At 39.8% G+C, this 24,409-nt stretch overlaps 1 pseudogene; it reads right to left on the bottom strand.

Moving 5' to 3' along the window:
- Positions 1 to 1,288: 1,288 nt before the first annotated feature.
- The window catches only part of LOC122062034, a 47,357-nt pseudogene continuing 24,236 nt past the window's right edge, over positions 1,289 to 24,409 (bottom strand).

Below are 24,409 nucleotides of genomic sequence, written 5' to 3'. Positions count from 1 at the left end.
GTGAGGTTAGTTGGGTCGGGTTGGGCTCTGGTCGATAACTTGAAACATAAACGAGCTTGAGCGGAAGAAATCAGTCAAAATCTATGCCTTTTGTGTTAATATACCCATTGAAATTACATTCATATATAAGGCTCCTTCAGAGAGAAGGGATGTTTCTTAGGGTGATTGCTCCGCTCTAAGATTTGAGATTTTTTTTTCAAATTGGAGCAAATGATTCTCTAAAACTCAACAGCCCTTCCCTCTTCTACCCAAAAAAAAAAAAAAATGAAAAGAAATAAATATATACATGCACTTATAGTTATTAGAGTAGATCATAAAAAAGATGCAAAATACTAAATCTAATTAGTTATACAGAAATGGATTTACCAAATGCACGGGGCGCCCGCAATTGCAAGTTCTTGGATGATCATAATGTACACAAACCTTACCACACTTCACGAAGAGGCTGTTTCCTAACTCAATTATTCAATCAAATAAAAAAAATTATTCATTATTTTGAGATTTACCAACTTTATGACTTATTTTTATGGGTTTTGTTGCTACATGTGATGTGGAGATAAAATCCTTCCTTCAATTTTTTTAATGAGCTAAATTCTCTTCTGGATAATGATGCAGCCCTTCGGATTTTCTAATGAGCCAAATGCTCGTGAATAATGATGCAGCCCGTATGATTTATTATGTTGTTTATAATTCTTCGATTCTTTTGTATTGAGGAGAATGTCGTATGTGCTTTAGGGACCTCTCTACCCTCTTTTAGGTCTATCTAAAGAGGGTTGGGGGTATTTTCTCTAAATGATAAATCCTCACACTAATCCATCAAAGTATCCTGTATCCCATAATTAACCTATGACTCCCAATTACTGCATCCTTTTTTTTTTTTTTTCAGGCCTTCCATTACTTTTACAAACCCACAAAGACAATAACTTCTTTTTAATTAAACTAACCCAATGACAATAGATATAACCAATTGACCACGCATTACGTGCACCATTTTTACTTGTTTTTTTGGTTGCTAATGTATCCTACAACGGCCCTTAGTAGGCATTGCAGGGCCAATGGCCAACCTACTACTCCTAAGGGGAGAAGGACACACACCTTGGGAACCCTTCACCCACGTGAAGGGAAAATTTTCCCTTTTTTTTTTTTGGGGGGGTTAGTGGGGAGGACGGGGGAGAGGGGGTGGGTTCGTGGTGGCTGGGGATTGATGATGCCAAAATTTTCATTAGGGTGGACCATTATATATCTGCTCAGGAATAAAGGATGGCAATAATAAAACTTAAACAAAGGATGGCAATAATAAAACTTCTCTTTAATTTCAACTTAAATTAGCTATAGGGTAATATTTATCTTGGTCAAGAAGAGATACATTCTAGTGAATCAACAATAATCTTAGCCGGAAGTAGCGAGTGCTTCTTCTTCACATATCTGTACTTCTGAAGTGAGATTCTTATCAGAAAAAGATGGAGCTTTAGGAATAAGTCCAAGCACCTTGAACATCAGTTGATCAGCATCAAAATCATTGTTGACTGTCGTCAACAGCTTCTCACCGGTAAAAATGGAATTAGCACCAGCACGGAAACATATTGCTTGCTCAGCCATGGAAAATTACCCGCCAGCTGACAGTCTCACCATTGCCTTCAGCATCACAATTCAAGCAGTGCCAATCATCCGAATCATCTCCCATACTTCAACTGGCTGAAAAAAAAAAAAAAGGTAGCCCAACATTAGATTTTCAAGTACATGTGTTAAGGAAAATTGTATTAAATGTTACGGATAGCCATGCAGGACAAGACAAATTCAAGCCCACTAGTGAAGGAGAGAGAGCATTCTAGCTAGGTCGATAGAGCTTGGTAAAATTAGTATATTACCACGCTCTATTGACCTAGCATCGGGAGTATTGGACCAATTCAAGATCAAAAATCCACTTATTGACTGATATGAGCGACCCATTTTGGTAGTTGTATCAGTTTGGTATCCAGATGTATACCGATACCTAGAACCCTGGCGTATGGATTAACTGCTGATTGGGAACCAGCTCAAACGATGCTAGGTCAATAGAGCTTGGTGAAATATTAGTATATTACAAAAGCACAGAATGTGTTGCTTTCTTTCAAAAAAAGGAAACAAATCGGCCAGCAGTAGACAAATATATAACAATAAAAACTGTATAGGATCAATGTTTTGTAGAAGCAGGAAAGACATTGCTCATCTCAATTCAAATCCATAATCTTGTTTAAATGGAAAGCACTAATTTATTTTCAAATATAGAGTTTCTACTATTAAAGAATCATTCAGCATTTCTCCATGGATATGGTCCTTAGTCATGCCGCTAATTTAGATACATGTGAATATGTGATGATGAAGACAAATTCTTATAACATAGTGGGTAAGTAGTATTGTTAAGAGTTTATAGTGAAGAGTTCATCTGATCTTTTTAGATGATGTAATTTCTCTTTTAATAGTTTTACCATAAAGGTCAACAATAAGCAAAGGGTGTCGGTGGGAGAGGCTTCCCAATGGCTAGTAGTATAGTCTAAGGACTTATGGTTCCTTAACTGGATCTCTTGATTAGGATATATCATATATGTGGCTTCTCAGTTTGAGCTCTATGTATATGTCGTATAAAGATCACTTATATTTCATCTTGTCAAACGGACAACACTACCTATTGTAAATGGGTGCAAAAGTAGAATTGTCTGTTAGGGGTATTTTAATCTTGTACTCATTTCTGGAATGTTCTCTTCCATATTATATATAGAACTGATTTGTATCCATTAGACACAAGTCATTATGCCATTCAACATGGTATCAGAACCCTAGATCCAAACCCTAACGGCTCTCATCTCTTTCACTCTCGCCACTCTCTCTTTTTTGTTTTTGTGCTTAGTGCCTCCCACCTGCGCCTCCCTCCATCATCTCTCTTTCTCACCTCTTCTTCTATCGCCTCCCTCTCTCAATGGTACTCTTAAACTACCAAGGGAGGTCTATAGCCCCTTCCATCTTCTTTCCTAGGCTCCTAGATCTCTCCTCTCTAATGATCTGAGAGACCTAGTTCACCCTTTTTATCGATTTTTTAAGGTTTTTTTACCCTGGTCAACTTTTGATATCAGGGTTTTTCTTCCCATTTGATGCATCGATCGTCTTGAAGATGATTCCAGTTGGTTCTATTGATTGTTTTTGTGGTATGTATTAGCCACATTACCGTCTCAAGACTTTGTTGCATAGCTTTACCCAAAATCGATTTTGTCAGGGTTTTCTCCCTTTATCGATTTTTGTGTTTTTAAGGGTTTTCCATTTTTTTGGTGCTTCTTCTACCTATGGTTGGTGTGTTAGCTTGTTTCGTCCATCTCTGCAACCTCTTTGAGTGGTAATCATGTCTGGGTCTGCGAGCTCAACTGCTACCACTGGTGGGGACAACTCCGGCACCCTTCCCACATTCCCTCCATGTGCTATCATGCTTGATGCTAATATCTTATGTGGTCACACTCGTGTTGTATCTTCATCAAGTCCCATGATAATTATGGATATCTTACTGGAACCATAAAGCAGCCTACCACAGTTACTGATATTGATAAATGGGATTGTGCAAACTCTCTTGTCATAGTTTTCCTTATCAATTATGCAACCACAAATTGCTCATGGTTATCTCCTCCTTGACTCCACAATGAAGATATAAAAGTATATACAAAACATTTACTCCTAGATTGGGAATGATACTCAGGTCACGATCTGAAGCAAAAGGGGCTAACTCTATCAGTACTATTATGATTTGCGAACTCATCGCATGAGTTACACTTCTATGAGGAGTATGTTCCCACCACTCCTATTGATATCACTACCTTCTAGAAATGGGAAAACAAGATCAGAGTCTATTATTTCCTGGTAGGGCTGAATGTGGAATACGACCAACTGTGGGCTCATGTTCCGAGTCAGTCTCCCTTTCTTATTTTGGAGCAAGCCCACTTTATGATACAACTTGAGGACATGCACCGAACTACTATTCCCACAGCCTATTGCCGCTCCCACAGAGAGATTTGCTTTTGCCTTTGGCACTCAGTCCTACAACATAGCCCCATACTCTGGTGGCTCTTTACCAGAGCACCTATAAAGTGCGACTATTATGGCAAGGAGTGTCATACCAAGGAGCATTGTTAGAAGCTTCATGGTAGCCCTGCAAATACATCTAGAAAACATCATGGAAAGGGGCGTGGTAATCCTGGTCAGGCCAACCATAATGAGGCCTCTAACTCTTTTTACACCAAGCATTTTAGCAACATATCTATCATCTGAAGAGCTTATTACCTTTCGGCTTCTTCTGATTCTTGTGGATCCTCTAGCATCTGCAACAACGAGTTCTACTAACTCCAATCCATCTAGTTCAGGCATCTATTTTTGTGATCATTGTACATTTGTCTAGTCTACCCCTTGGATTATTGACTCTGGAGCATCAGATCACATGACAGGCTCTTTAGCTCTTTTCTCTCAGTATACTTCCTGTTCTGGTAATGGTAAGGTCAGATTGGTTAACAGGAATCATTCCACTACTTTGGGAAAGGACTTTGTTAGTTGTAAACCTACTTTAACTCTTTCAACTATTTTGTATGTTCCATCCTTTCATACTATTTTATTGTCCATTATTAGTCTCGCTTCAAGTCTTAATTGCAAAGGAACATTTTTTTCTCTTCTCATTGTGTTTTTTAAGTTCTGGTGACAAGGGCAATGATTGGCTCTGGTAGGGTGTGCAATGGTCTGTATCTGCTTGATGATGACTCTTCTGTCTCTAGTCAGGCTCTCCAAACATCTTCTCCGTCACCTCCCATGTTTGAGTTACTATAGTGGCACAGTTGGTTGGGACATCCTCCTTTGAGGACTTTAGCTAGGTTTTTTCATTCTTTTAAGCATTGTAATTCGAGTATTTTTTGGGAGGTATGTGTATTGACCAAACAAAATCGATTCACTGATTCTATTTATGCTAATAAAAGTGCCACTCATTTTTTATTGATACGTTTTGATATTTAGGGTCCATCCCATTATGTGTCTATAAATGATTTTCGGTGGTTTGTTTCTTTTATCGACTGCCATTCTCGATCCACTTGAGTCTATATGATGCGCACCAAGAGCGAGGTTTTTCATTAGTTTCACCACATAAAGCAGACCAATTAAGTGCTACTATTAAGATTCTTCGAAGTGACAATAGTCATGAATATTTCGAAGGATCTTTTCAGGATTATCTTTCCACTCATGTGATGGTTCATCAGACTAGTTGTGTCGATACTCCAACTCGGAATGATGTTGCTAAGCAGAAGAATCACCACCTTTGTGAGGTCGCACACTCTCATGTTTGAGATGCATGCTCCTTCCCAATACTGGAGTGACGCAGTTCTCACTGCTGTTTTTTTTATCAACAGAATGCCTTCTTGGGTCCTTGACTTCCGCTTCCTCTGGATCTTCTCTAGGGCTCTTCTGCTTTTCCTGTTCCTCCTAAGGTATTTGGTTACGTCTGTTAATAGTCATGAATACTTCGAAGGGTTTTTTCAGGATTATCATTCCGCTCATGGGATGGTTCATCAGACTAGTTGTGTCGATACTCCAACTCAGAATGGTGTTACTGATCAGAAGAATCACCACCTTTGTGAGGTCGCACACTCTCATGTTTGAGATGCATGCTCCTCCCTAATACTGGAGTGACACGGTTCTCACTACTATTTTTTTATCAACAGAATGCCTTCTCGGGTCTTTGACTTCCGCTTCCTCTGGATCTTCTCTAGGGCTCTTCTGCTTTTCTTGTTCCTCCTAAGGTATTTGGTTGCATCTGTTATGCTCATGACCATCATCCTCATAGGAAGTTAGATCTTCGTGGTATCGGGTGCTTTTTTTATGGTACTCTGCCACTCATGAAGGCTATTGATGTTATCATCCTCCCACTCGACGTTGGTTTGTGACTATAAATGTTGTCTTTCACCAATCTACATCTTACTACACTACGCCACCTCTTCAGGGGGAGTCTTCTTCCATAGTGGAAGATGTGCCACCTCTTGAACTTGATATACTATCATTTGTTATCCTTATTGATGTTCCATTTAATGGGTAGACTACCACTCCTACTCCAGCTCGGCCTTGTCCAAAGATGCGTGTTATGGTCGCAGACAACAGACCCAGACCACTACACATCATGCACCTACTCTACCATGCTAGTCGTCTCCTCAAAAACTTGATCCAATTCGCTCAGGCACAAGTAATTCTCTTCCCCCACTTGTTGATGTTCCAATTGTTAGTGTTAACCCTACTCTTAAGTTACATATTGCTATTCACAAAGGCACTAGGTCCTGCACTGTAAATCCTATTCCTAAAACTATTTCGTTTGACTCACTTTCTCCATCCTGCTATAGTTTCGTGTCCTCTTTGTTCTCTATGTCTATTCCCCATACTTGGTAGGAAGCGAGTGCAGACTCACAATGACAAACAGCTATGGTTGAGGAGAAGCAGGCTCAAAGGAAGAACGACACATGGGATTTAGTGCGTCTTCCCTCATAGAAGAAGACAGTTGATTGTAAGTGGGTCTTAACAGTTAAGCAGAATGCTAATTGATGCAATTGGGCGAAGGATTATTTAGTTACCGTTTTGTGTTTGGTTTATTTCCTTTTTTAAAATAGATTGAGAGTCAAGTTTTATTTGATTTGGATCCCATTTTTGTTTTAGTTTTAGAATAGGAAGGTAGGTTATTTCTAAGTCTTTAAATAGAATTTTGTACCCAATTATGGGACTAGATTTTTGGAATGGAAAATTGATTTAATAGCTTGATATGGAACCATGGCTGCTTGTATAGCTCTCTCCTTCTCTTCTCTTTTCAATTCTTTTAGTCTTCTTTCTTTTCCCCTCTTGTTATTCTTTTCTAAGAAAGCTAGGCTGAAGGTTTACTTCCGATCAGTTGAACCAGAGATTGTGGGCAAAGTTTGCTACCTCCTAGGCGACGCTAACCCTAGAACAGCTCCCTGCTGGTGAGAAATCAAAACTGTCCGTTATCTTATCCTATGCTGTTAACTTAGGCTGGGACTTTCAACAGCTGGACGTGAAGAATTCATTCCATAAATGGGGTAATTGAGGAGGAACTGTATACGGATATTCCTCCTAGATTCACTTGATCTAAAACCCAAGGGAAGATGTGCAAGATGAAGCGTGCATTATATGGGCACAAGGCCATGATTGCTACAAGCTACTCTCAAACCAATGCCGACCACAATTTGTTTATTAAGAAATCTGGCAGAAAGATTGCTATCACAATTGTCTATGTAGTTGCAAGAAAAAAGAAACTTTTGGTGATTCTTCAAGAACTAGGGCTAGAAGCGACAGATGATCGTCAATTTTGGATCAAGTAGTCCTCCTAAGGTCCTCACTTCTTCAATGAATCCCTGGTCGGTTTCTGTCTGTGCTCTTTGCATTCCTAATTGACAACAGAATTTTTATTTTCAACTTCTCTAATCAAGATGAAAGGAATCGTGCTCAAAAAGCCTATTTTCCTTCAACAATGGGACCAACATGTCTCCCTTTACAAAGTGGATTACAAAGCATCTGATATGGATCTCCCTCCTGAAGCTTCCTCTTCACTATTGGTGCACGCATGGCCTTAGCATCATTGGCTCTATGATTGAAAAGCCCCTTTACTTTGGTCATAGAACTCTCACCCAAAATAGATTGGCTTAGGCTTGAATCTGCGTGGAGATCCCCGTTGATGCTACTCCTTGACATTGCCGAGTTCGTGTACAATACATATGGATTTGGTATAATTACACCCCTCACGTACACGTGACCTTTAAGGCGGATGAGTTTTAACGACACATTATAGATATTCACACTGATGTTTGTCACCGCGCTGCATTAGTAATGATGGATACAAGGCAGCCATTAACCAGCATTGTCTTTTCATTGAATTTCAGCCAGAATATGTGATGGTGGTTCGTATAGCTTTGGAATCACAAGCTGCATCCTCATAAAATGGGTCCAATTGAAGGTGCTGAAACGTATTGGGCCTAATGCTTACATGTTAGAGTTGCCTCAAGACATGAAGATTAGCCATTCAGACGAGGATGACACTGAGCACACACTACAGCTTCCTCAATTTTTAGCCCCTGTCGAATGAAAAGATTGAAGACGTCCTTGAAAACAACTTCACTATGATGCGGGGTGGCGCGTCTCAACCCAAATCTCTACAACCGCTCCATGTTCGTCCTTCATTCCTTAAAGTCAAAGGCCTTTGAGAGGGGGGGATCTCATGTAGATCAATTCCTACGCTGAAGTATAGCCAGAGGAATCCAAAAGGGTCAGGTTCATATCCCCCCTAGTGACCAAGACCTTTAGGCCTTTGGGCCAACCAGACTTTGACTGGGCCAGCCCTTGCGGCTGGCAGTTACTAATGTAGAACTAGAATTGACAAACCAACCCAGCTTAGTAACATGAATCATATCCCAAAATAAAAATAGGAATTAAATCAGTTCTATAGATCTCAGTTCTGGACAGTACAGGCCACTAAAAGACAAAAATAAGGAGAAATCTTATATTTCAATAACCATGTCCCAGATGGCTCTCAGGGATGGGTCGAGTTCCTCCCTAGTTGAGGGGAATTTCCAACCTGAGTATCAGCCCAAGCTATCGGCTGAGTTGACCTGGGTAGAACCAGAATGTGATGCTAACTGATCCCTCTTTCTCTGGGTAGAATTGAGAAAGAAAAAGAAATAAGTAAATTCCTGGTTTGCAGAACACAGTAGATCCTTGTAAACCACTTGAAGAGAGAAAGAAACACTTGAATAGTAAGAAGATCCTCATGGGCTTCCCACAGCAAGGAGTCGTTGGATCACACACCAACCCACACTTTGATCAAACACAAAGTAAGCATTCCCAGAGGAGATGCAGCAACAGAGCTTTGTTTAATTCATAAAATCGTGGGGCTTAATGGGAGCCCTCCTCTTTATTTATAACTTTGATGGGATGGTTACAAAATTAGAACCTTACATAGTTACTAAAAACTGAAATAGGAAACTTGTAAAATAGTAAGTCTTCTAGTTACTAAAACTGAAAATAGAAACTAGGAAAATTAGAAGCTAAATTAATAGCTACTGAAAATAGAAACTACTGAACACTGAAATAGAAACTAGATCCCATCAAAGCAAGCAAAAATCCCTAGCAGTCCTTGCCATGGCCAACTCCCATTTTCTTCCTTCTTGCATATGTCTTTAATGCTACATCAACTCTCCCCAGCTTGAAAACATTCGTCTCCGTCGAATGCGTGATGGACATGTAGCGTTCGCACAAGTCGGGATCAAGTTGTTTGAAGTCATCAGCATGAATCCAAGTATAGTCACTAAGGGGACAGCCCTTCCACTTGACAAGGAATGAGTGATAGCTGGTACCACGACAAGTAGTCTTGTGATTATCATCCAAGACATCTTCAATGACATTAGTTGTAGGTGGCTTAAGTTGGGGCAGCCGCAACATTTGCTTTGTGTCTCCGTCATCCGAATGATGTCCAACATAAAGATGAAGATCAACCACATTAAACACATTGCTTATGGTCATATCATTAGGCAAGTCAAGCACATAAGCATTAGGCCCTATACGTTTCAACACCTTATAGAGGCCCATTTTTTGTGGGTGGAGTTTAGTATTGACACCCGTTGGAACTGTTCAAGATTGACATGTATCATCACCATGTCCTCGGGTTTCAACTCCACATAACGCTGATGACAATCAATTAAAGCCCTTACACACCTCATTATTCTAGGCAATACGCCGTCAAACATTGGAATGCACCTCAGTAATATAGCGCAAGAACTCATCAGCCTTAAGGCTAACTCGAGCTTAAGGTGGGAGTGACAAGATAAATAGGCCACTTAAGCTGAACTCCAAGCAAGATCTCAAAAGGAGTATAACTCGTTGTCCTGTTCACTGAATTGTTGTAGGCAAACTCAGCAATGTCAAGGATGGAAGGCCACGTCTTCTTATAATCTCGAACCAAACATCTCAACAGATTTTCCAAGCTTCTATTCACCACCTCTGTCTATCCGTCAGTCTGTGGATGAAATGAGGTTGAAAACTTCAGCTTTGTATTTGTTTTCAGCCACAATGTCTTCCAAAAATAACTCATAAACTTGGCATCACAATCAGACACAATACTAGCAGCCAACCCATGTAGTCGCCCTACTTCTTTGAAGAAGAGCTTTGCAACCTGATATGCATCAAAGGTTTTACGACATGGTATAAAGTGGGCCATATTAGAGAAGCAATCCACAACCACCATAATGGAATCATATCGCTCTCTTATAAGGAGTAGTCCAAGTATTTTGCTTTCCCCCTTTTTCTAACTGACATATACGACACCTCTTGATCACATTGTCGACATCCTGTGCAATGCGTGGCCAATAGTATCGATTGGTTACCTGTACAAGAGTCTTATCCTTCCCAAAATGTCCTCCCAAACCTCCTCCATGTAATTTTCATATGATGTGGTGACGTAGGGAAGAATTTAGAATGCATAACCGTGTGCCAAAGAACAAATACCCTTCATGAATTGAATATTTTGGTGTTGTCCACCTTGTTGTAATTCCGCGAAAACAATACTGAAATTAGGATCAGATTTGTATTCTCCTCGTATCTGATCAATGTGAATAACATGTGCTAAAAATGTGTTAAGTGTGAGCACTTTCCACCTAAGTGCATCAGCCACTGTGTTCGCACTTTCCGTCTAAGTGCATCAGCCACTATGTTCTCTTTTCCGGCCTTGTACTTCATGATAAACATGAACTCCTGCAAGTAAGCTACCATTTGGCATGCTGGTGGCTAATCGAATTTTGGGAATGAAGATGCTTCAATGCCTCATGATCAGTATATAGAATGAACTCCTTACTGATGAGGTGGTGTCTCCAATGGCGTAGCACTTGGACAACTGCATATAATTCCAGATCAGAAGTCAAGTAGTGTTTCTTAGCTTCATTCAATTTCTCGCGATGGGGTGTCCTCCTTGCACCAACACTCCTCCTAGACCAATAGTGAAGTATCTATAACTACTTCAAATACTCTGCCAAAGTTAGGTAGGCGTAGGATCAGAGCCTCTGTCATCTTCTTCTTGACAAGAATGAAGGCTTTGGTTACTGCAGCTATCCATTCAAACTTTCCTTTACTTTATTTCATGCATTTGGTAATGGGTGCCATAACTGCACTAAAGTTCCAAATAAATCTCTCGTAGAAGGACGCCAAACCATGGAAGCTACGGACTTTTGTCAATGTCTTTGGTACAGGCCAATCAGTGATACTCTTGATCTTCTCTGGATCAGCTTCAACACCTTTAGATGACAAAATGAATCCAAGGAACACAACCTTGGGCAGCATAAAGGAGCACTTCTTGAGATTTATGTAGAGCTTTTCTTTGCGGAGTACTCTCAAGACTTTCTTCAAGTGGTCAATGTGCTCTTCTTGGTTCTTACTATAAATCAAAATATCTTTTAAGTAAACAACCAAAAAGCGACCAATAAAAAGATGAAGTACCTGTGTTATGATATGCATGAAGGTGCTAAGTGCATTCGTCAGACCGAAAGGCATGACTTTCCACTCATACAAGCCATCCTTGGATTTGAAGGTGGTCTTCCATTTGTCCCCAAAACTAATGTGAATCTGATGGTAGCCACTCCTAAGATCCAATTTGGAGAAGATCTTAGCTTCGGACAGCATGTCCAACATGTCATCAAGTCGTGGAATAGGAACTCTATACTTGACTGTTATCTTGTTGATAGCTCGAATGTCCACACATATATGCCAAGAATCATCCTTCTTCGACATGAGTAAAGCTGGTACCGCACAAGGACTCAGACTCTCCTCAATGAATCTTTTTTGTAATAGCCCATCCACTTGCCATTTTAGCTCGGCATGTTCAGTAGGACTAAGTCTGTAGGAGGGAGGTTAGGTAAGACCGAACTGGGTACCAAGTCAATAGAACATTGTATATCAAGCATGGGTGGTAGCTCATCTAGAAGCTCATCAGGTACCAAATCAGAAAAATCAAATAAAAGCTCTTTGATAGGCATGCTATAAGTTACCTCAGGTTAGGGAGTGACTTCCAGAGTAACAAGAGCCATTACCATGCCCGTTTTCTGACTTGTGTGTATAAATTGCTTGTGGGGAATAGTTAGCAAATCCTTCATAGGCATAGCTACTACCTTCTTCTCAGTCTCAATGACCTTTTGGTTTGACCTTAGAGCCCTTCGTCATCGCATTTCAGTGGGAACATTTACCGGATAGAAAGTTGTAGGAACACCCTTCCATTCAAATGAACATAGATTTTTCTTTCCCCCAACTATAGCATCATTATCATACACGAATGACTAAACAACACATCTGTGAGCTTCATTGGAATTACATCACACCAAACATTTTCTTCACACTGGTAAAGCTTCAAAGGAACTGAGGACCATTTATTTACCTCTAAGGTATTTCCATTCAGCAACGATACCATATAAGGTTGAGGATGTGGTTCAAGCTTCAAGTTGGCTTTCTTCACAAAGGCTTCTAAAGTGACATTGACACAGCTACCACTGTCAATTATCACTAAATAAGTACGATCCACGAATTTCATATGGCTATAGAAGATACAATTACGTCGCCAATCCTCTCCTTTGGTTTCAGCCACCAAAATACGAGTAATGATAATACCATAAGTGCCATCATCATTAGCATCCTCACAGTCATGGTCATCCCCACCATCATCATCGTCATCCAAGAGGTATGGAAAAAGAGTGAATCATCTTTCCCATTGGTTTCTTCAATATCAGCAAGAGTATTAACCCTCTATTTATGTGGACAAGCCTTAGCAAAGTGTCCAATCTCTTGGCAATGAAAACATTGTACATTGTTGTTGCTTGTCATAGGTGCCTTTCCTTTGTAATCAACCCATGGAGTAATTGTGGCTCTTGGGGGTGTTGCAAGGTTAGGTTTAGTAGCTAGAAAATTTTTCTTGACCTCCCCAGCTTGATATCCAAACCTTCTACTTGTAGGTATCATGAGTTCCTATGCTCGAAGAGCTTTATCAAAACAATCTTTCATTGTATAAATATCAGCAACACCAATTCCCCAATTAATTTCAGCTGGCAATCCCAATCAAAACCGAGAAAGTAATTGCCTCTCATTTTTCCTAATGCATGTATGAGAATAAAATGCATCAAATTTGTTCACATACTCTGCAACAATCATATTCCCTTGACGAAAAGAGCTCATCTAGTCATGTATGCGAGCATTAAAGTTAAGTGGCAAGTACTTGTCAGACAGTTCTTGCTTCATCTCCTCCTATGTAGTAGGTTCTCTATGACTGTCTTCCAATTCATGCTCATAGGTTCTCCACCAATCACGGGCAGCCTCAACTAGCTTAGCATGAGCTAGTTTAATTTTTTGTTCCTCAGATAGGTCATAGTAATCAAAATAATCATCCAATGCAGCTATGCAATCATAGAACACTTGGGGGTCATTTTTACCATCATACTCCTTGAGGTCAAGCTTGAACTTCTGTGAGTCTCCTAAATGCCTATGGTATGTATTGTCAAAGTAACTCCTCACATGCTCTTCAAAAGGTGGTTGTACTACAGGAATCCTCTGTGGTCCCAAAACAATAATAGGAATTAAATCAGATCTATTCATCTCAGTTCTGGAGAGTACATGACACTACAAGACAAAAATAAGGAGAAATCTTATATTTCAATAACCAGGTCTCAGATGGCTCTCAGGGATGGGTCGAGTTCCTCCCTAGTTGAGGGGAATTTCCAACCTGAGTATCAGCCCAAGCTATCGGCTGAGTTGACCTGGGCAGAACCAGAATGTGATGCTAACTGATCCCTCTTTCTCTGGGCAGAATTGAGAAAGAAAAAGAAATAAGTAAATACCTGGTTTGCAGAACACAGTAGATCCTTGTAAACCACTTGAAGAGAGAAAGAAACACTTGAATAGTAAGAAGATCCTCCTGGGCTTCCCACCACAAGGAGTCGTTGGATCACACACCAACCCACACTTTGATCAAACACAAAGTAAGCATTCCCAGAGGAGATGCAGCAACAGAGCTTTGTTTAATTCATAAAACTCCTCTTTATTTATAACTTTGATGGGATAGTTACAAAATTAGAAACTTACATAATTATTAAAACTGAAAATAGAAACTAGAAAAATTAGAAGCTAAATTAGCATCTACAAAATAGAAACTAGATCCCATAAAAGCAAACAAAAATCCCTAGCTGTCCTTGCCCTGGATGACTCCCCTTTTCTTCCTCCTTGCATATGTCTTTAGCATAGTTGTCACAGCGTCAAATCGATCCAAGGCGGTGGAGGGGTGGCTAATCGATTTGGCAATGAATCGCCCGTTACGGCGTTGCCATGGCGGTCAAATCGTCCATGTGTCATTTTTTATTTTTCTTATTTTCTACATTTATTTAGTATGCTATTTTTTTATTTCCCCTATTTTCTAAAGTTATTTAGCATGCTACAAGCCTACAATATATACCCTATAACATATAAAACCAACATTAAGCAACATCAAATCATCAAAAATCAACATAGCCCTATCAAAATCACCCTGCATTTACAAAAAATAAACCGCCTAGTGAATCAGGCGTGACCTGGCATCCATGGCGATACCATAGCGACGCCTATCAGCCAATGATGATCGCCATTTGTGAGTCACGTAAATCATAGCATTGCCATGAACTTCTTTTTCTGTCAGGACGCCAAATCGCCGCTTTGACGACACCTAGGTGACGCCATGACAACTATGGTCTTTAGTGCTGCATTAGTTACTAGTTCTCCCAAAACCAGAATCTTTGGGGTTATTTTGGATAGTTTAGGCTGCAAGCTTGTCCTTGGTCAAAGCTGATTTGTTTCTTTTTTATTATTCTAAGATTTGTTTCCTTTTTTTCTTGTTACTTAACAAAAGACAAGTTAGACTTTAATTGCTTGGTGATTAAGTCTCACTTTTTCTCCTTCTAAAATACTTTCCTTTTTGGTTCTAGCAATTAACACCATATATGTAGTGGAGCTATTGGGTTCTCGCCACAATTTAATGAAAAGAAAAACTCTTTGCTTTGTGCAATGTTGTCCAGTGAGAGGCTGTGAGGTGCGAGACTTTGTGAGATACCCTTGGCTGCGATAGCCATTATTGCATTCCCCCTTTCCTCCTACTCTTCCCATTTCTGAGTTTGTAACATTTTATCATCAAAGCTCCAACCAAGCACTCCTTAGAGGCTGCTCATCATCACCATCAATCCACCAGCTCACCACAAGTTGCCGCTTCCACCATAGTTCATTGAAGGAGGTTTTCCCTCAACTGCGGTTTCCGGTTTTGGATGGTTTTCTCCAAAACCCTACTACTTGTCAATCTCGCCAACCAGTGGGCTGTTGAGGCTGATATTTGGAGGATCAAATCACCACACCAAGGCCCCCACTCGACCAGGAATTTGGCCTAATCTGACGCCTGGTTTGTGACATCTAGGAAATCTCCCAATCTCTGACCTAACTCCAGAATTGATACAGCTACAGATTCAGCCATCAGTTTGGGCTCATATTTTGAGGTCTGATCCCAATTTTCAATCCCTCCATTAGATGGTAATACCTCCCAAATCCCTTAAGAGTGTTTCTGTGTCTTTTTGTTTCAATTTTATTTTCTGAAATTTAAGCTCTATTCTAGTCTGCAGCAGGAGTTATAGACTGTTGCCAATTGTGATATTTGGCTGGGGTTTTTCCCTACATATGTAGGGTATTGTTGGGAGTTTAGGAACTCTTATACCCATTGTTTATTTGTTGCTGAGTTAATGTTGATATACTGTTATTGAGTCTGAAAATAGTGGTCGGTTGGGTTAGTCTGAACCTATCTTGGGTTAGGTTAGTGTGATCCAGCATTACATTAATCATCCTCCCTTTCCAGCTTAGCATGTGCCTGAATCCACAGAAAAGCACACCCTTACTCATACAAAGAAGAAGCACATGCAGATCTATATTGGAGCTGATAAAAATTAGCAACACCTTCAATCCCACATGATTGTCCCATTTTAAGAATTCTACAATTTAGAAGAGTGACCTAAGCATTGAAGAACAAGTGATTTTTCAATATCACTGTCCCATTAATGTGTAAGCAAACATTTCTCCACTTATTTTCAAACATTGAAATGCGCTAACAGAGACAAGGAGCAAATCCAATTTTGGATGGCCCAAAATGGAAAAGAAGACAGTCATTGTGGGACAAAGGGACTACAACTTTGTTCTGTAGGAAAACATCTGTACATGGAAAATAGCATAGCCTTTTGAATATTTTAATCTAAAGTTGAAGTTTAAATTAGAAGATGATTGCACAGATTCATGGAAGTATATCTACTGATTCAAGGTAAGGTCCAATTTTGGATGGACCAAAATGGAAACGAGAACAGTCATTGTGGGACAAAGGGACTACAACTTTGTTCTGTACGAAACCACATGAACATAAGAAATAGCATAGCTTCTTGAGTATGTTAATCTATATTTGAAGTTTTAAATGAGATTGAACAGACTCAGGGAAATATAACTAGTGATTCAAGGGAAGGACCTGATGAAGTACACAGGGATGCAGAAATGGGAGCAAAACCAAAAAGTGGACCCAATATCTTACCCACAAGATCCTATAAATGTCAATGGCCCACCATGAACTGGCCAAATGATGCTCTGGGAATTTGAGTTGGAGCTTGTAGTCATTAGATTTGAATAGCGAAAGAGAAATCAATATTTCACGACATTTTCGTTGTTTAATAAGAAATTGTACAACTGGAATGCCAAGAAACAGTTGCCTAAAGCAAAATATGAATTGAATTGACATAATTTAACATAAAATTTATTATGGTTTCAACTGCTGACTAGAGAAAAAAGCTTTTCAAGAGATTGATAAACTCATCCATTATCAAGCAGAATCAAAAACATTAGAAGGAAAAAAGAAAAGGTACCTTCTGGTCATGAAGAGGTGTGCCTTTGACTGCAACCAGGGCATTGATGAGAACACTCTCTGGATGAGTAGGAAGTGTTGCCAATGTATGCAACAGGCCAACTCGGTCCTCCTCTGCTTCACCAAGTCCTATTATTCCTCCTGTAATAGGAAAATACAGGGTTGCTCAGTAGACAATGACTATTTATGATAGGTTCATCTGACACCTCTTCAGAAAAAAAAAAAACATTTTGAAAATGGAATAAGGAAGAAAGTTTCAGCCACAAATTCCCCAGACCAATGTGAAGGGAAAAAGGTAATCCCACAACAGAATATGACTTGAAAGCATTACTCCACAAGTGAGTGTCGCAATTAATTAAAACAAGGGTAGCATCTAAAAGCAAAACAAACAAATAGATATATAATAAAAATAATGACAATTCTCACACAAAGTGAGTGATCTTCTATGTCTGGCCCTACATATGATCTCATAAAACCGTTCCTTGTCTGGCGAGTATATCTATCATGTGTATGTACAGTTGGCAGCTGAACTTTGTGGATATCTAGTACCCTCTAGTCTATAAAATTTCAGCCCAATAGGACTTTCGCATGTGCCAAAATAAAAGTTCCATTATTGGTCGAATTCAATCTTGTTAAAAAATTAGACTGCTAAGAACTACAACGGGAAGAATTCAATTAATTGTGAACCATATGGCTCTGATGAGCAACCAAATTTAAAACGTGGCCAATGAAAATGATACCAAACATATCCAACAGTAAGAATGCTGAATCAGCCCTTCACATGGCGGAAGATAGCCACTAGATAAAGAAAATTACTTCATCCATTGGAAAAGGAAACATATTTAGTAATATGATGGGACAACCAGATCTGAGACCATTTAAGGAAGCCCATAAGGGAGGATTTTACCATGGAAAAGAAAGGACAGGAATATGGTTTCAGGACCAAAATAAGTTCTCTATTGTGTTTTAAAGCAGGGTTCTAGAGTCAGTCAAGTAGTAGTGCGAATATCATCAGAGTAACTAATGCTCCATTTGTACCTCTTGCAGAAAAGAATGAGCGAGAATTTACAAGATTAACGACACATAAGATTGGCAAGTAGTGCTTACAAGATACTGGAGAAAAGTTTATCTTCACAAATGCAACAAGCAATGTGCCAGACTGATGTCGGTACTCAGGGCCAAGTCTATTATTTGCTCAGCCCCTGGAGAGCATACCACATGGAAATGGATGTGAGTATGACATCACCCAGCAGTTGGACACTGACATGGTTGTGAATCACAGGTAGATTAACCCTTCTCTCAAAATGAGAGATTAGTCTTTTCTTAATTCAATAAAACCATTTCTTTTTGTAAGGCATCGACTAAAAAAGCATCTTCATGATTGCAACAAGCTATACGCTAAACTGACGTCAGTATTCAAGGGCAAGTCTATTATTTGCTAAACCCCTGGGATAACCCGTCAGTGTAACACAACATGGAGATGAGATTTGAATATGACATCTCCCAGCAGTTGTACACTTGAACATAGCTGTGAAAGAAAAAAAAAAGGCCATACCCAATGCAGGAGGCTCCCACCACTGCAGGGTCTGGGGAAGTTCATAATATATGCAGCCTTGCCCCCACATCGCAGAGAGGCTACTTCCCGACTCGACACTACAACCACTAGTTCGCAATGGAGCAACTTCACCATTTCGCCAAGGTCCACCCGCATCTTGGTCATAGCTGTGAAAAATAGAAGCAAACTAGCCCTCCCTCCTCTCCCTTCTGAGACATTAACCCTTTTTTCCAATTCAATAAAACTATTTCTTGACACATTTTAGCCAAGTCCTTGTACCTTACAGTTGAGAACCAATGGTTTGAGAATGATTATTGATTAGACTTGTCAATAATGACAGAGGTCACCTTTATTTATAAGAACATTACAACCAAAATAAGGAAATTAGGATATCGCTGATTAAACCTCCCTATCTACAAGAGTTACTATGGTAATAGTAAATAACCATGCTAAAATAGTAAACTAACTATGGTCATCTCAACACTTCCCCTCAAGTTGGTGCAAATATATCATGCATGCCCAATTTGGCGACAAGAGGATGAAATGTCTGACAAAGAACAGCCTTGGTAAACACATCAGCTAATTGATTTTCAAAACTAACAAAGGGTATGCAGATCATCCCATGTTCGATTCTCTTTGATGAAGTGCTTATCAATCTTAATATGCTTCGTCCTGTCATGTTGGATGTGTGAGTAATAATAATGGTTACCTTGTTATCACAGTACAACCACGTAGGGTCTTAAAAAACAACTCCAAGATCACACAAGAGGCTCTTAAGCCATGTCAGCTCACAAATCCGCTGTGTTATTGCACATACTCAGCTTCGACACTAGAAAGAGACACAACTAATGGCTTCTTGCTTTGCAATGTAACAAATTTCCCTTAAGAAAGGAATAATATCCAAATGTCAGCTTCGACACTAGAACGAGACACAACTAACTGCTTCTTTCTTCGCCATGTCACAAGATTTCCCTCAAGAAAGGAACAATATCTAGATGTAGATCTCCGATCATCCACAGATGTAGCCCAATTAGCATTGGTAAAGGCTTCTTTATCTTCAAGTGCCCATTATTAGAGAAGAGCATTTCCCATGATTGGACTTCAAATATCTTAAAATTTGGTACACAGCAACAAGATGAGATGTTCGGGGATCATGAAGGAAGCGGTTAACAATCCCTACGACATAGGCAATATCAGGCCTAGTGTGGGATAAATAGATCAGTCGGCCAACAAGACTTTGGTACTGTTCTTTATCGACCGATTCACCCACTGCATTGTTGAGTTGACGATTGACCTCTATAAGAACATCTACAGGCTTGCAACCAAGCATACCAGACTCACTAAGGAGATCTAAGACATACTTCTACTGGATCTTGCAACTTCGATCCCAATGAAATTCCGAAGAGGCCCTAAGTCTTTAGTTTCAAACTCTACTACTAGTAGGGCCTTGAGATTGGAGATCTCCTCATCATTGTTCCCAGTAATTATTATATCATCAACATAGACAATCAGAGTAATAATCTAGTTACCTTTTCCCTTGAATAGGATATGATTTGCTTGATTCTGTCTGTATCCAAGGCTCTTCATAGATTTTATAGACTGGCCAAACCATGCCCTAAGAGATTGTTTGAGGCCATACAGTGACTTCTTCAACTTGCAGACATGACCAGTAATGAATGAAGATGCAAAACCAAGAGGAACATCCATTTAGATTTCCTCTTCAACTTGACATCCAACCGTTGAAAATTCTACCCCAGATTGAAAGCCACTAACAACAACGCCCTGACCGAATTCACCTTTGCTACGTGTGAAAAGGTCTCTTGGTACTCAATCCCATAGGTTTGGGTGAAACCTTTGGCTACTAACGGTTCTTCCAACCTCTCAACAATCCCATCGGCCCTTTGCTTGATTGTAAGAACCCATTTGGACCCGACTACTTTCTTCCTTTGAGGAGGAGAGACAAGTTCCAAGGTACCATTTTTATGTAATGCTAGAATTCCTCCACCATAGCAACCTTCCAATTTGGATCATTAATTGCTTCTTACCAACCCTGTGGAATAAACATAGAAGACAACGAAGAAACAAAGGCCCTATAGGAGGGTGATAGAGATGCATAAGAAACAAAATGGGAAATAGGGTGTTGGGTACAGGAATGAACTCCTTCTCGAACAGCAATGGGTTGATCATCCTCTAAAGGGGCAACATATATATTATCAAGCACATGAGAAGTATTAACTGATGATGGTGGATCCAATGGAGGTGCTGCAGAAGGGTATGGTTGGTCACTAGTGGTGTCCTTTTTCTTGGACCTTCGAGCATAAGTCATCACATCCTTTAAACTCTAAACTGGTGGCTGAATTGGTGGCTCCCCCTGAACCGGTGTCTCCCCCTTGAATTGGAGACATATCAATGACTAACGAAAGCTCTTCCTCAAGACTCTCCACTGAAGAGGTGACTTGAAATATGCCTCATATTCATAAAAAGTGACATCCATATTTACATACAATCAGCAAGTAGGAGGGTGAAAACATCTATACCCCTTAGAGAGGCCAAGTAACCAAGGAACACACACCTCAGGGCACGAGGATCTAATTTGGAGTAAGAAGGGGAGGAGTTATGGGAAAACTGTCACACCTTGCCTTATTTAGGCCAAGGTATACGGCACTAGACACCTTAACGTATCCAGTCAGCCTGACACACCAGGATCACAAAGCTATAGGTTGATGCACACAATCCAACAAGATAACTAAAATCATATACATAACAAAGATCAGATAGATAATATTGGTGTTAGCTACATGATACTGCATTATTTACATCTCAAAGGGTTATTTACATCCATCTCCACAGATCCATACACATCCATCAGAATTATATTACATAGCAGCAGATATATACACAAAACATAACAAAAAACTCCAAAAGGCACTCAGCAATCCAAGACTCCAAAGGCATAGTCATCACACCCGCAGTCGGGTCCGTGCTCTACCTCTGCTTCTGAAATAACTAACCAAATGTCTAGAACCACTCCTGATGTATCAGTACTGGTACCTGACAACTCAGTGATCTCTCCATCTAAAAAAAATACATAAAGAATGGGGTGAGCTTCACAAGCTTAGTGAGGGGTGGGGGCAGGCATGCAACACTATACATATGATGGAATGCATGCCCCACTCCATTATATGATGGTCATGAGTCCATTTGGCTATTCTACTTCCTATTCCATTACTAGGACTATCCTCGTGGTATTAGTGCTACACAACGTAGGTTGTATCCCCTCCCTAGTATGTAGGGCTCCAGAAATACAAGCTAGTCACATGCAAGAGTCCGCCAATCGCAAAAGAACCTTGGTCCCCGGCTAACCCCTAGGTTAATAACCCCAGCAATTATGCGTACAGTATGTTGTACCATGCTGCAATCCGCCACTGGGTACAGTCCGTCATGCCGTGGAAGTGCATTGTTAATTAGGCAACCACTGAATGGGATTAGTCAATAAATCACCCCTACTGACAAGGGGTTGTAGCACTCGGGTTGTGATAACCTAACCCAAATGCATTCTACATAATGCTATCCATCCACCATCCATCACACAATATAAACACAAGCATCGGGCACACGGTGCCGGAATTCACCTTTTGGCCCACCATGTCCCGTCTTACCTCTCTTACCTTCACAGTTCAAAGCAACCATTCCACAATCTCATCATACCACATTCACATAAATGACAACAGAAATAACAAGATATATCAATCAATCATAACATTTGTTTTATGCAAAATTATAAAAGAAATGCAGAAACACTCCGTAAATTAAGATCATCACCCACTCACCTTAGAACCCAAATCACAAGTACAGTACCTGAGATCAATCTTCGTGTCCTCTCTAGTAGTTTAGGTTCCTAATCAATAATGTACCATTATAGTGTTAAAAAGTATAACACCTAACATAACTACACATAGGTTCCTTGCTGAACCCAAACCACTCTCAACAATCCATATACTAACCCACTTCTAAACCCTCAGGAATACCCCAAGCTACCCCACCCTCGTAGATTTACATCTCCCAAAAAAGTAAAAGTGTTTCAAAAGACAACCAAGAAGTTGCTTTCAACCTTGGGATATCAAACCAGAGCTAGGCTCCTGACTTGCGATGAAAGAGCTCATGTAATACCAACTACTGTCAAGATGAAGTTTCAGGGATGGATGACTAACATAAGACCCTCTTGAACATAGTTCATAATCACTCGAAAGAAAAACCCAGCATTTCATATCAAGCAACTGAAACTCTACCATGCGGAACAAGGGACATTAGATCTTAAAATCCATTTGTTTCCCACGGCCATCGTAAGTATTAGACACCATATCCCATACACTGGGTTGCCCTTAGGGTGGGCATTAACACACCAAGTTTGAGGAGGAAAGAGAAGGAGAAGAGGGATATCAATCTCCAAGTTTGGGAATTAGGACTGAAGTATCGCTCATAAAACAGAGTAACAAGGAAACATCAATAGAAGAAATAAGGGAGAAGAATACAGAAGATAGAAAGGAAGAGAGAGAGATCATACAAGAAGATGAGGGGGAGAGAATCACATGCATCAGCCCACAGTAATGCAGGAGTAGATTACAAGAAACTACCCCAACAGTTTATAACCCTAAACAATACAAATAGGAGTAGGAAATAAAAAAATAAGACCATCAAATAAACCCCCAAGGATATAATACCCATATAAGAGCAAAACCAGCCCAAAACCCAACCCAATAGGAGAGAGAAAGACCTGCTATAGAGCTGGAGAGAGAGAGAGAGAGGTGCGGCTAGGTCTATAGGAGTCCGATTGAGCTACAAATTTGATCGATTGTAGGGCCCACCAAGGGTACAAAACCCCCCAAATATGAAGAGCTTCTGATTGCTGGTTATGGAGTTATGCGCTTTCTTGATTTTCAAACCTAGGAAAGAGAATGTGAAGAATTCTGCAGGAACAGCAACTTGTCTTCTTCAAATAACCTTCAAGAGAGGATCGATTGATCTTCTTAGAGTATAGAACCAGTCTTCCAAAGCATCTACAGATCAGTTCTCAGATTTGGGCAGCAATGAGGGTCGATTGGCTTCAAAAACAAGAACTCTTTGACTGATCGATTCTGATTTTGAATGCTTTAACAGGTCTGAACTTCTAATAACAGTAAACAGAAAATAGAAAGGAAATAAAGTGATTAAATAAAGAAGAAACAAGGAAAGTGGGAGAGGAGATGACTATCTCGGCTCGGGCTTCTCACCCACAGCTATCCCGGCTGCTCTAAGCAATTGATTGCAAATCTTCTTTATTCAAATCTAAAAAATATCAGTGCATAAGCTCCTCTATTTAAAGATGACAGAATTACAATAATACCTTGACTAGGATCTAGTTTCCAAATAGGACTAGACACTCCTACTGCAACTAGGACTTCAAATAGAACTAGGACTAGACTTCTAACTCCAACATAGTGTAGGACTGACTAACTACTAGTCCATATAGGACATTACACTCGATGGGCCCCATGGGCCTTTATTGAATTAAAACAACTTAAATAAAAGCACTGAATATAAATCATGTTTTCCTACCTTTTACCCATATTTTAGGCCAATTAAAGTGCTCATTTCAAAGAAAATCCATGGGATCAAAGGCCCAACACATACATAACACAACCTAAGGTTTATTTACAATAAAATAAGCCCAAGTGATTTATCTACATCACACATGCTCTCAAACACATCAAACTCAATTGATCTTTTCATTCTACCACTCCAATCATTGGTTACACATCTATTTATAAAACCCAAAAGGCAAAGACTCCTAATAACTTCCAAATTAAACCTTAGATAAACAAAAATAT

This window comes from Macadamia integrifolia, chromosome 14, assembly GCF_013358625.1.
Source record: "Macadamia integrifolia cultivar HAES 741 chromosome 14, SCU_Mint_v3, whole genome shotgun sequence".
Taxonomy (NCBI): Eukaryota; Viridiplantae; Streptophyta; class Magnoliopsida; order Proteales; family Proteaceae; genus Macadamia; species Macadamia integrifolia.
The sequence above is the reverse complement of the archived record's forward strand: the minus strand, read 5'-3'. Positions and strand labels throughout refer to the sequence as shown.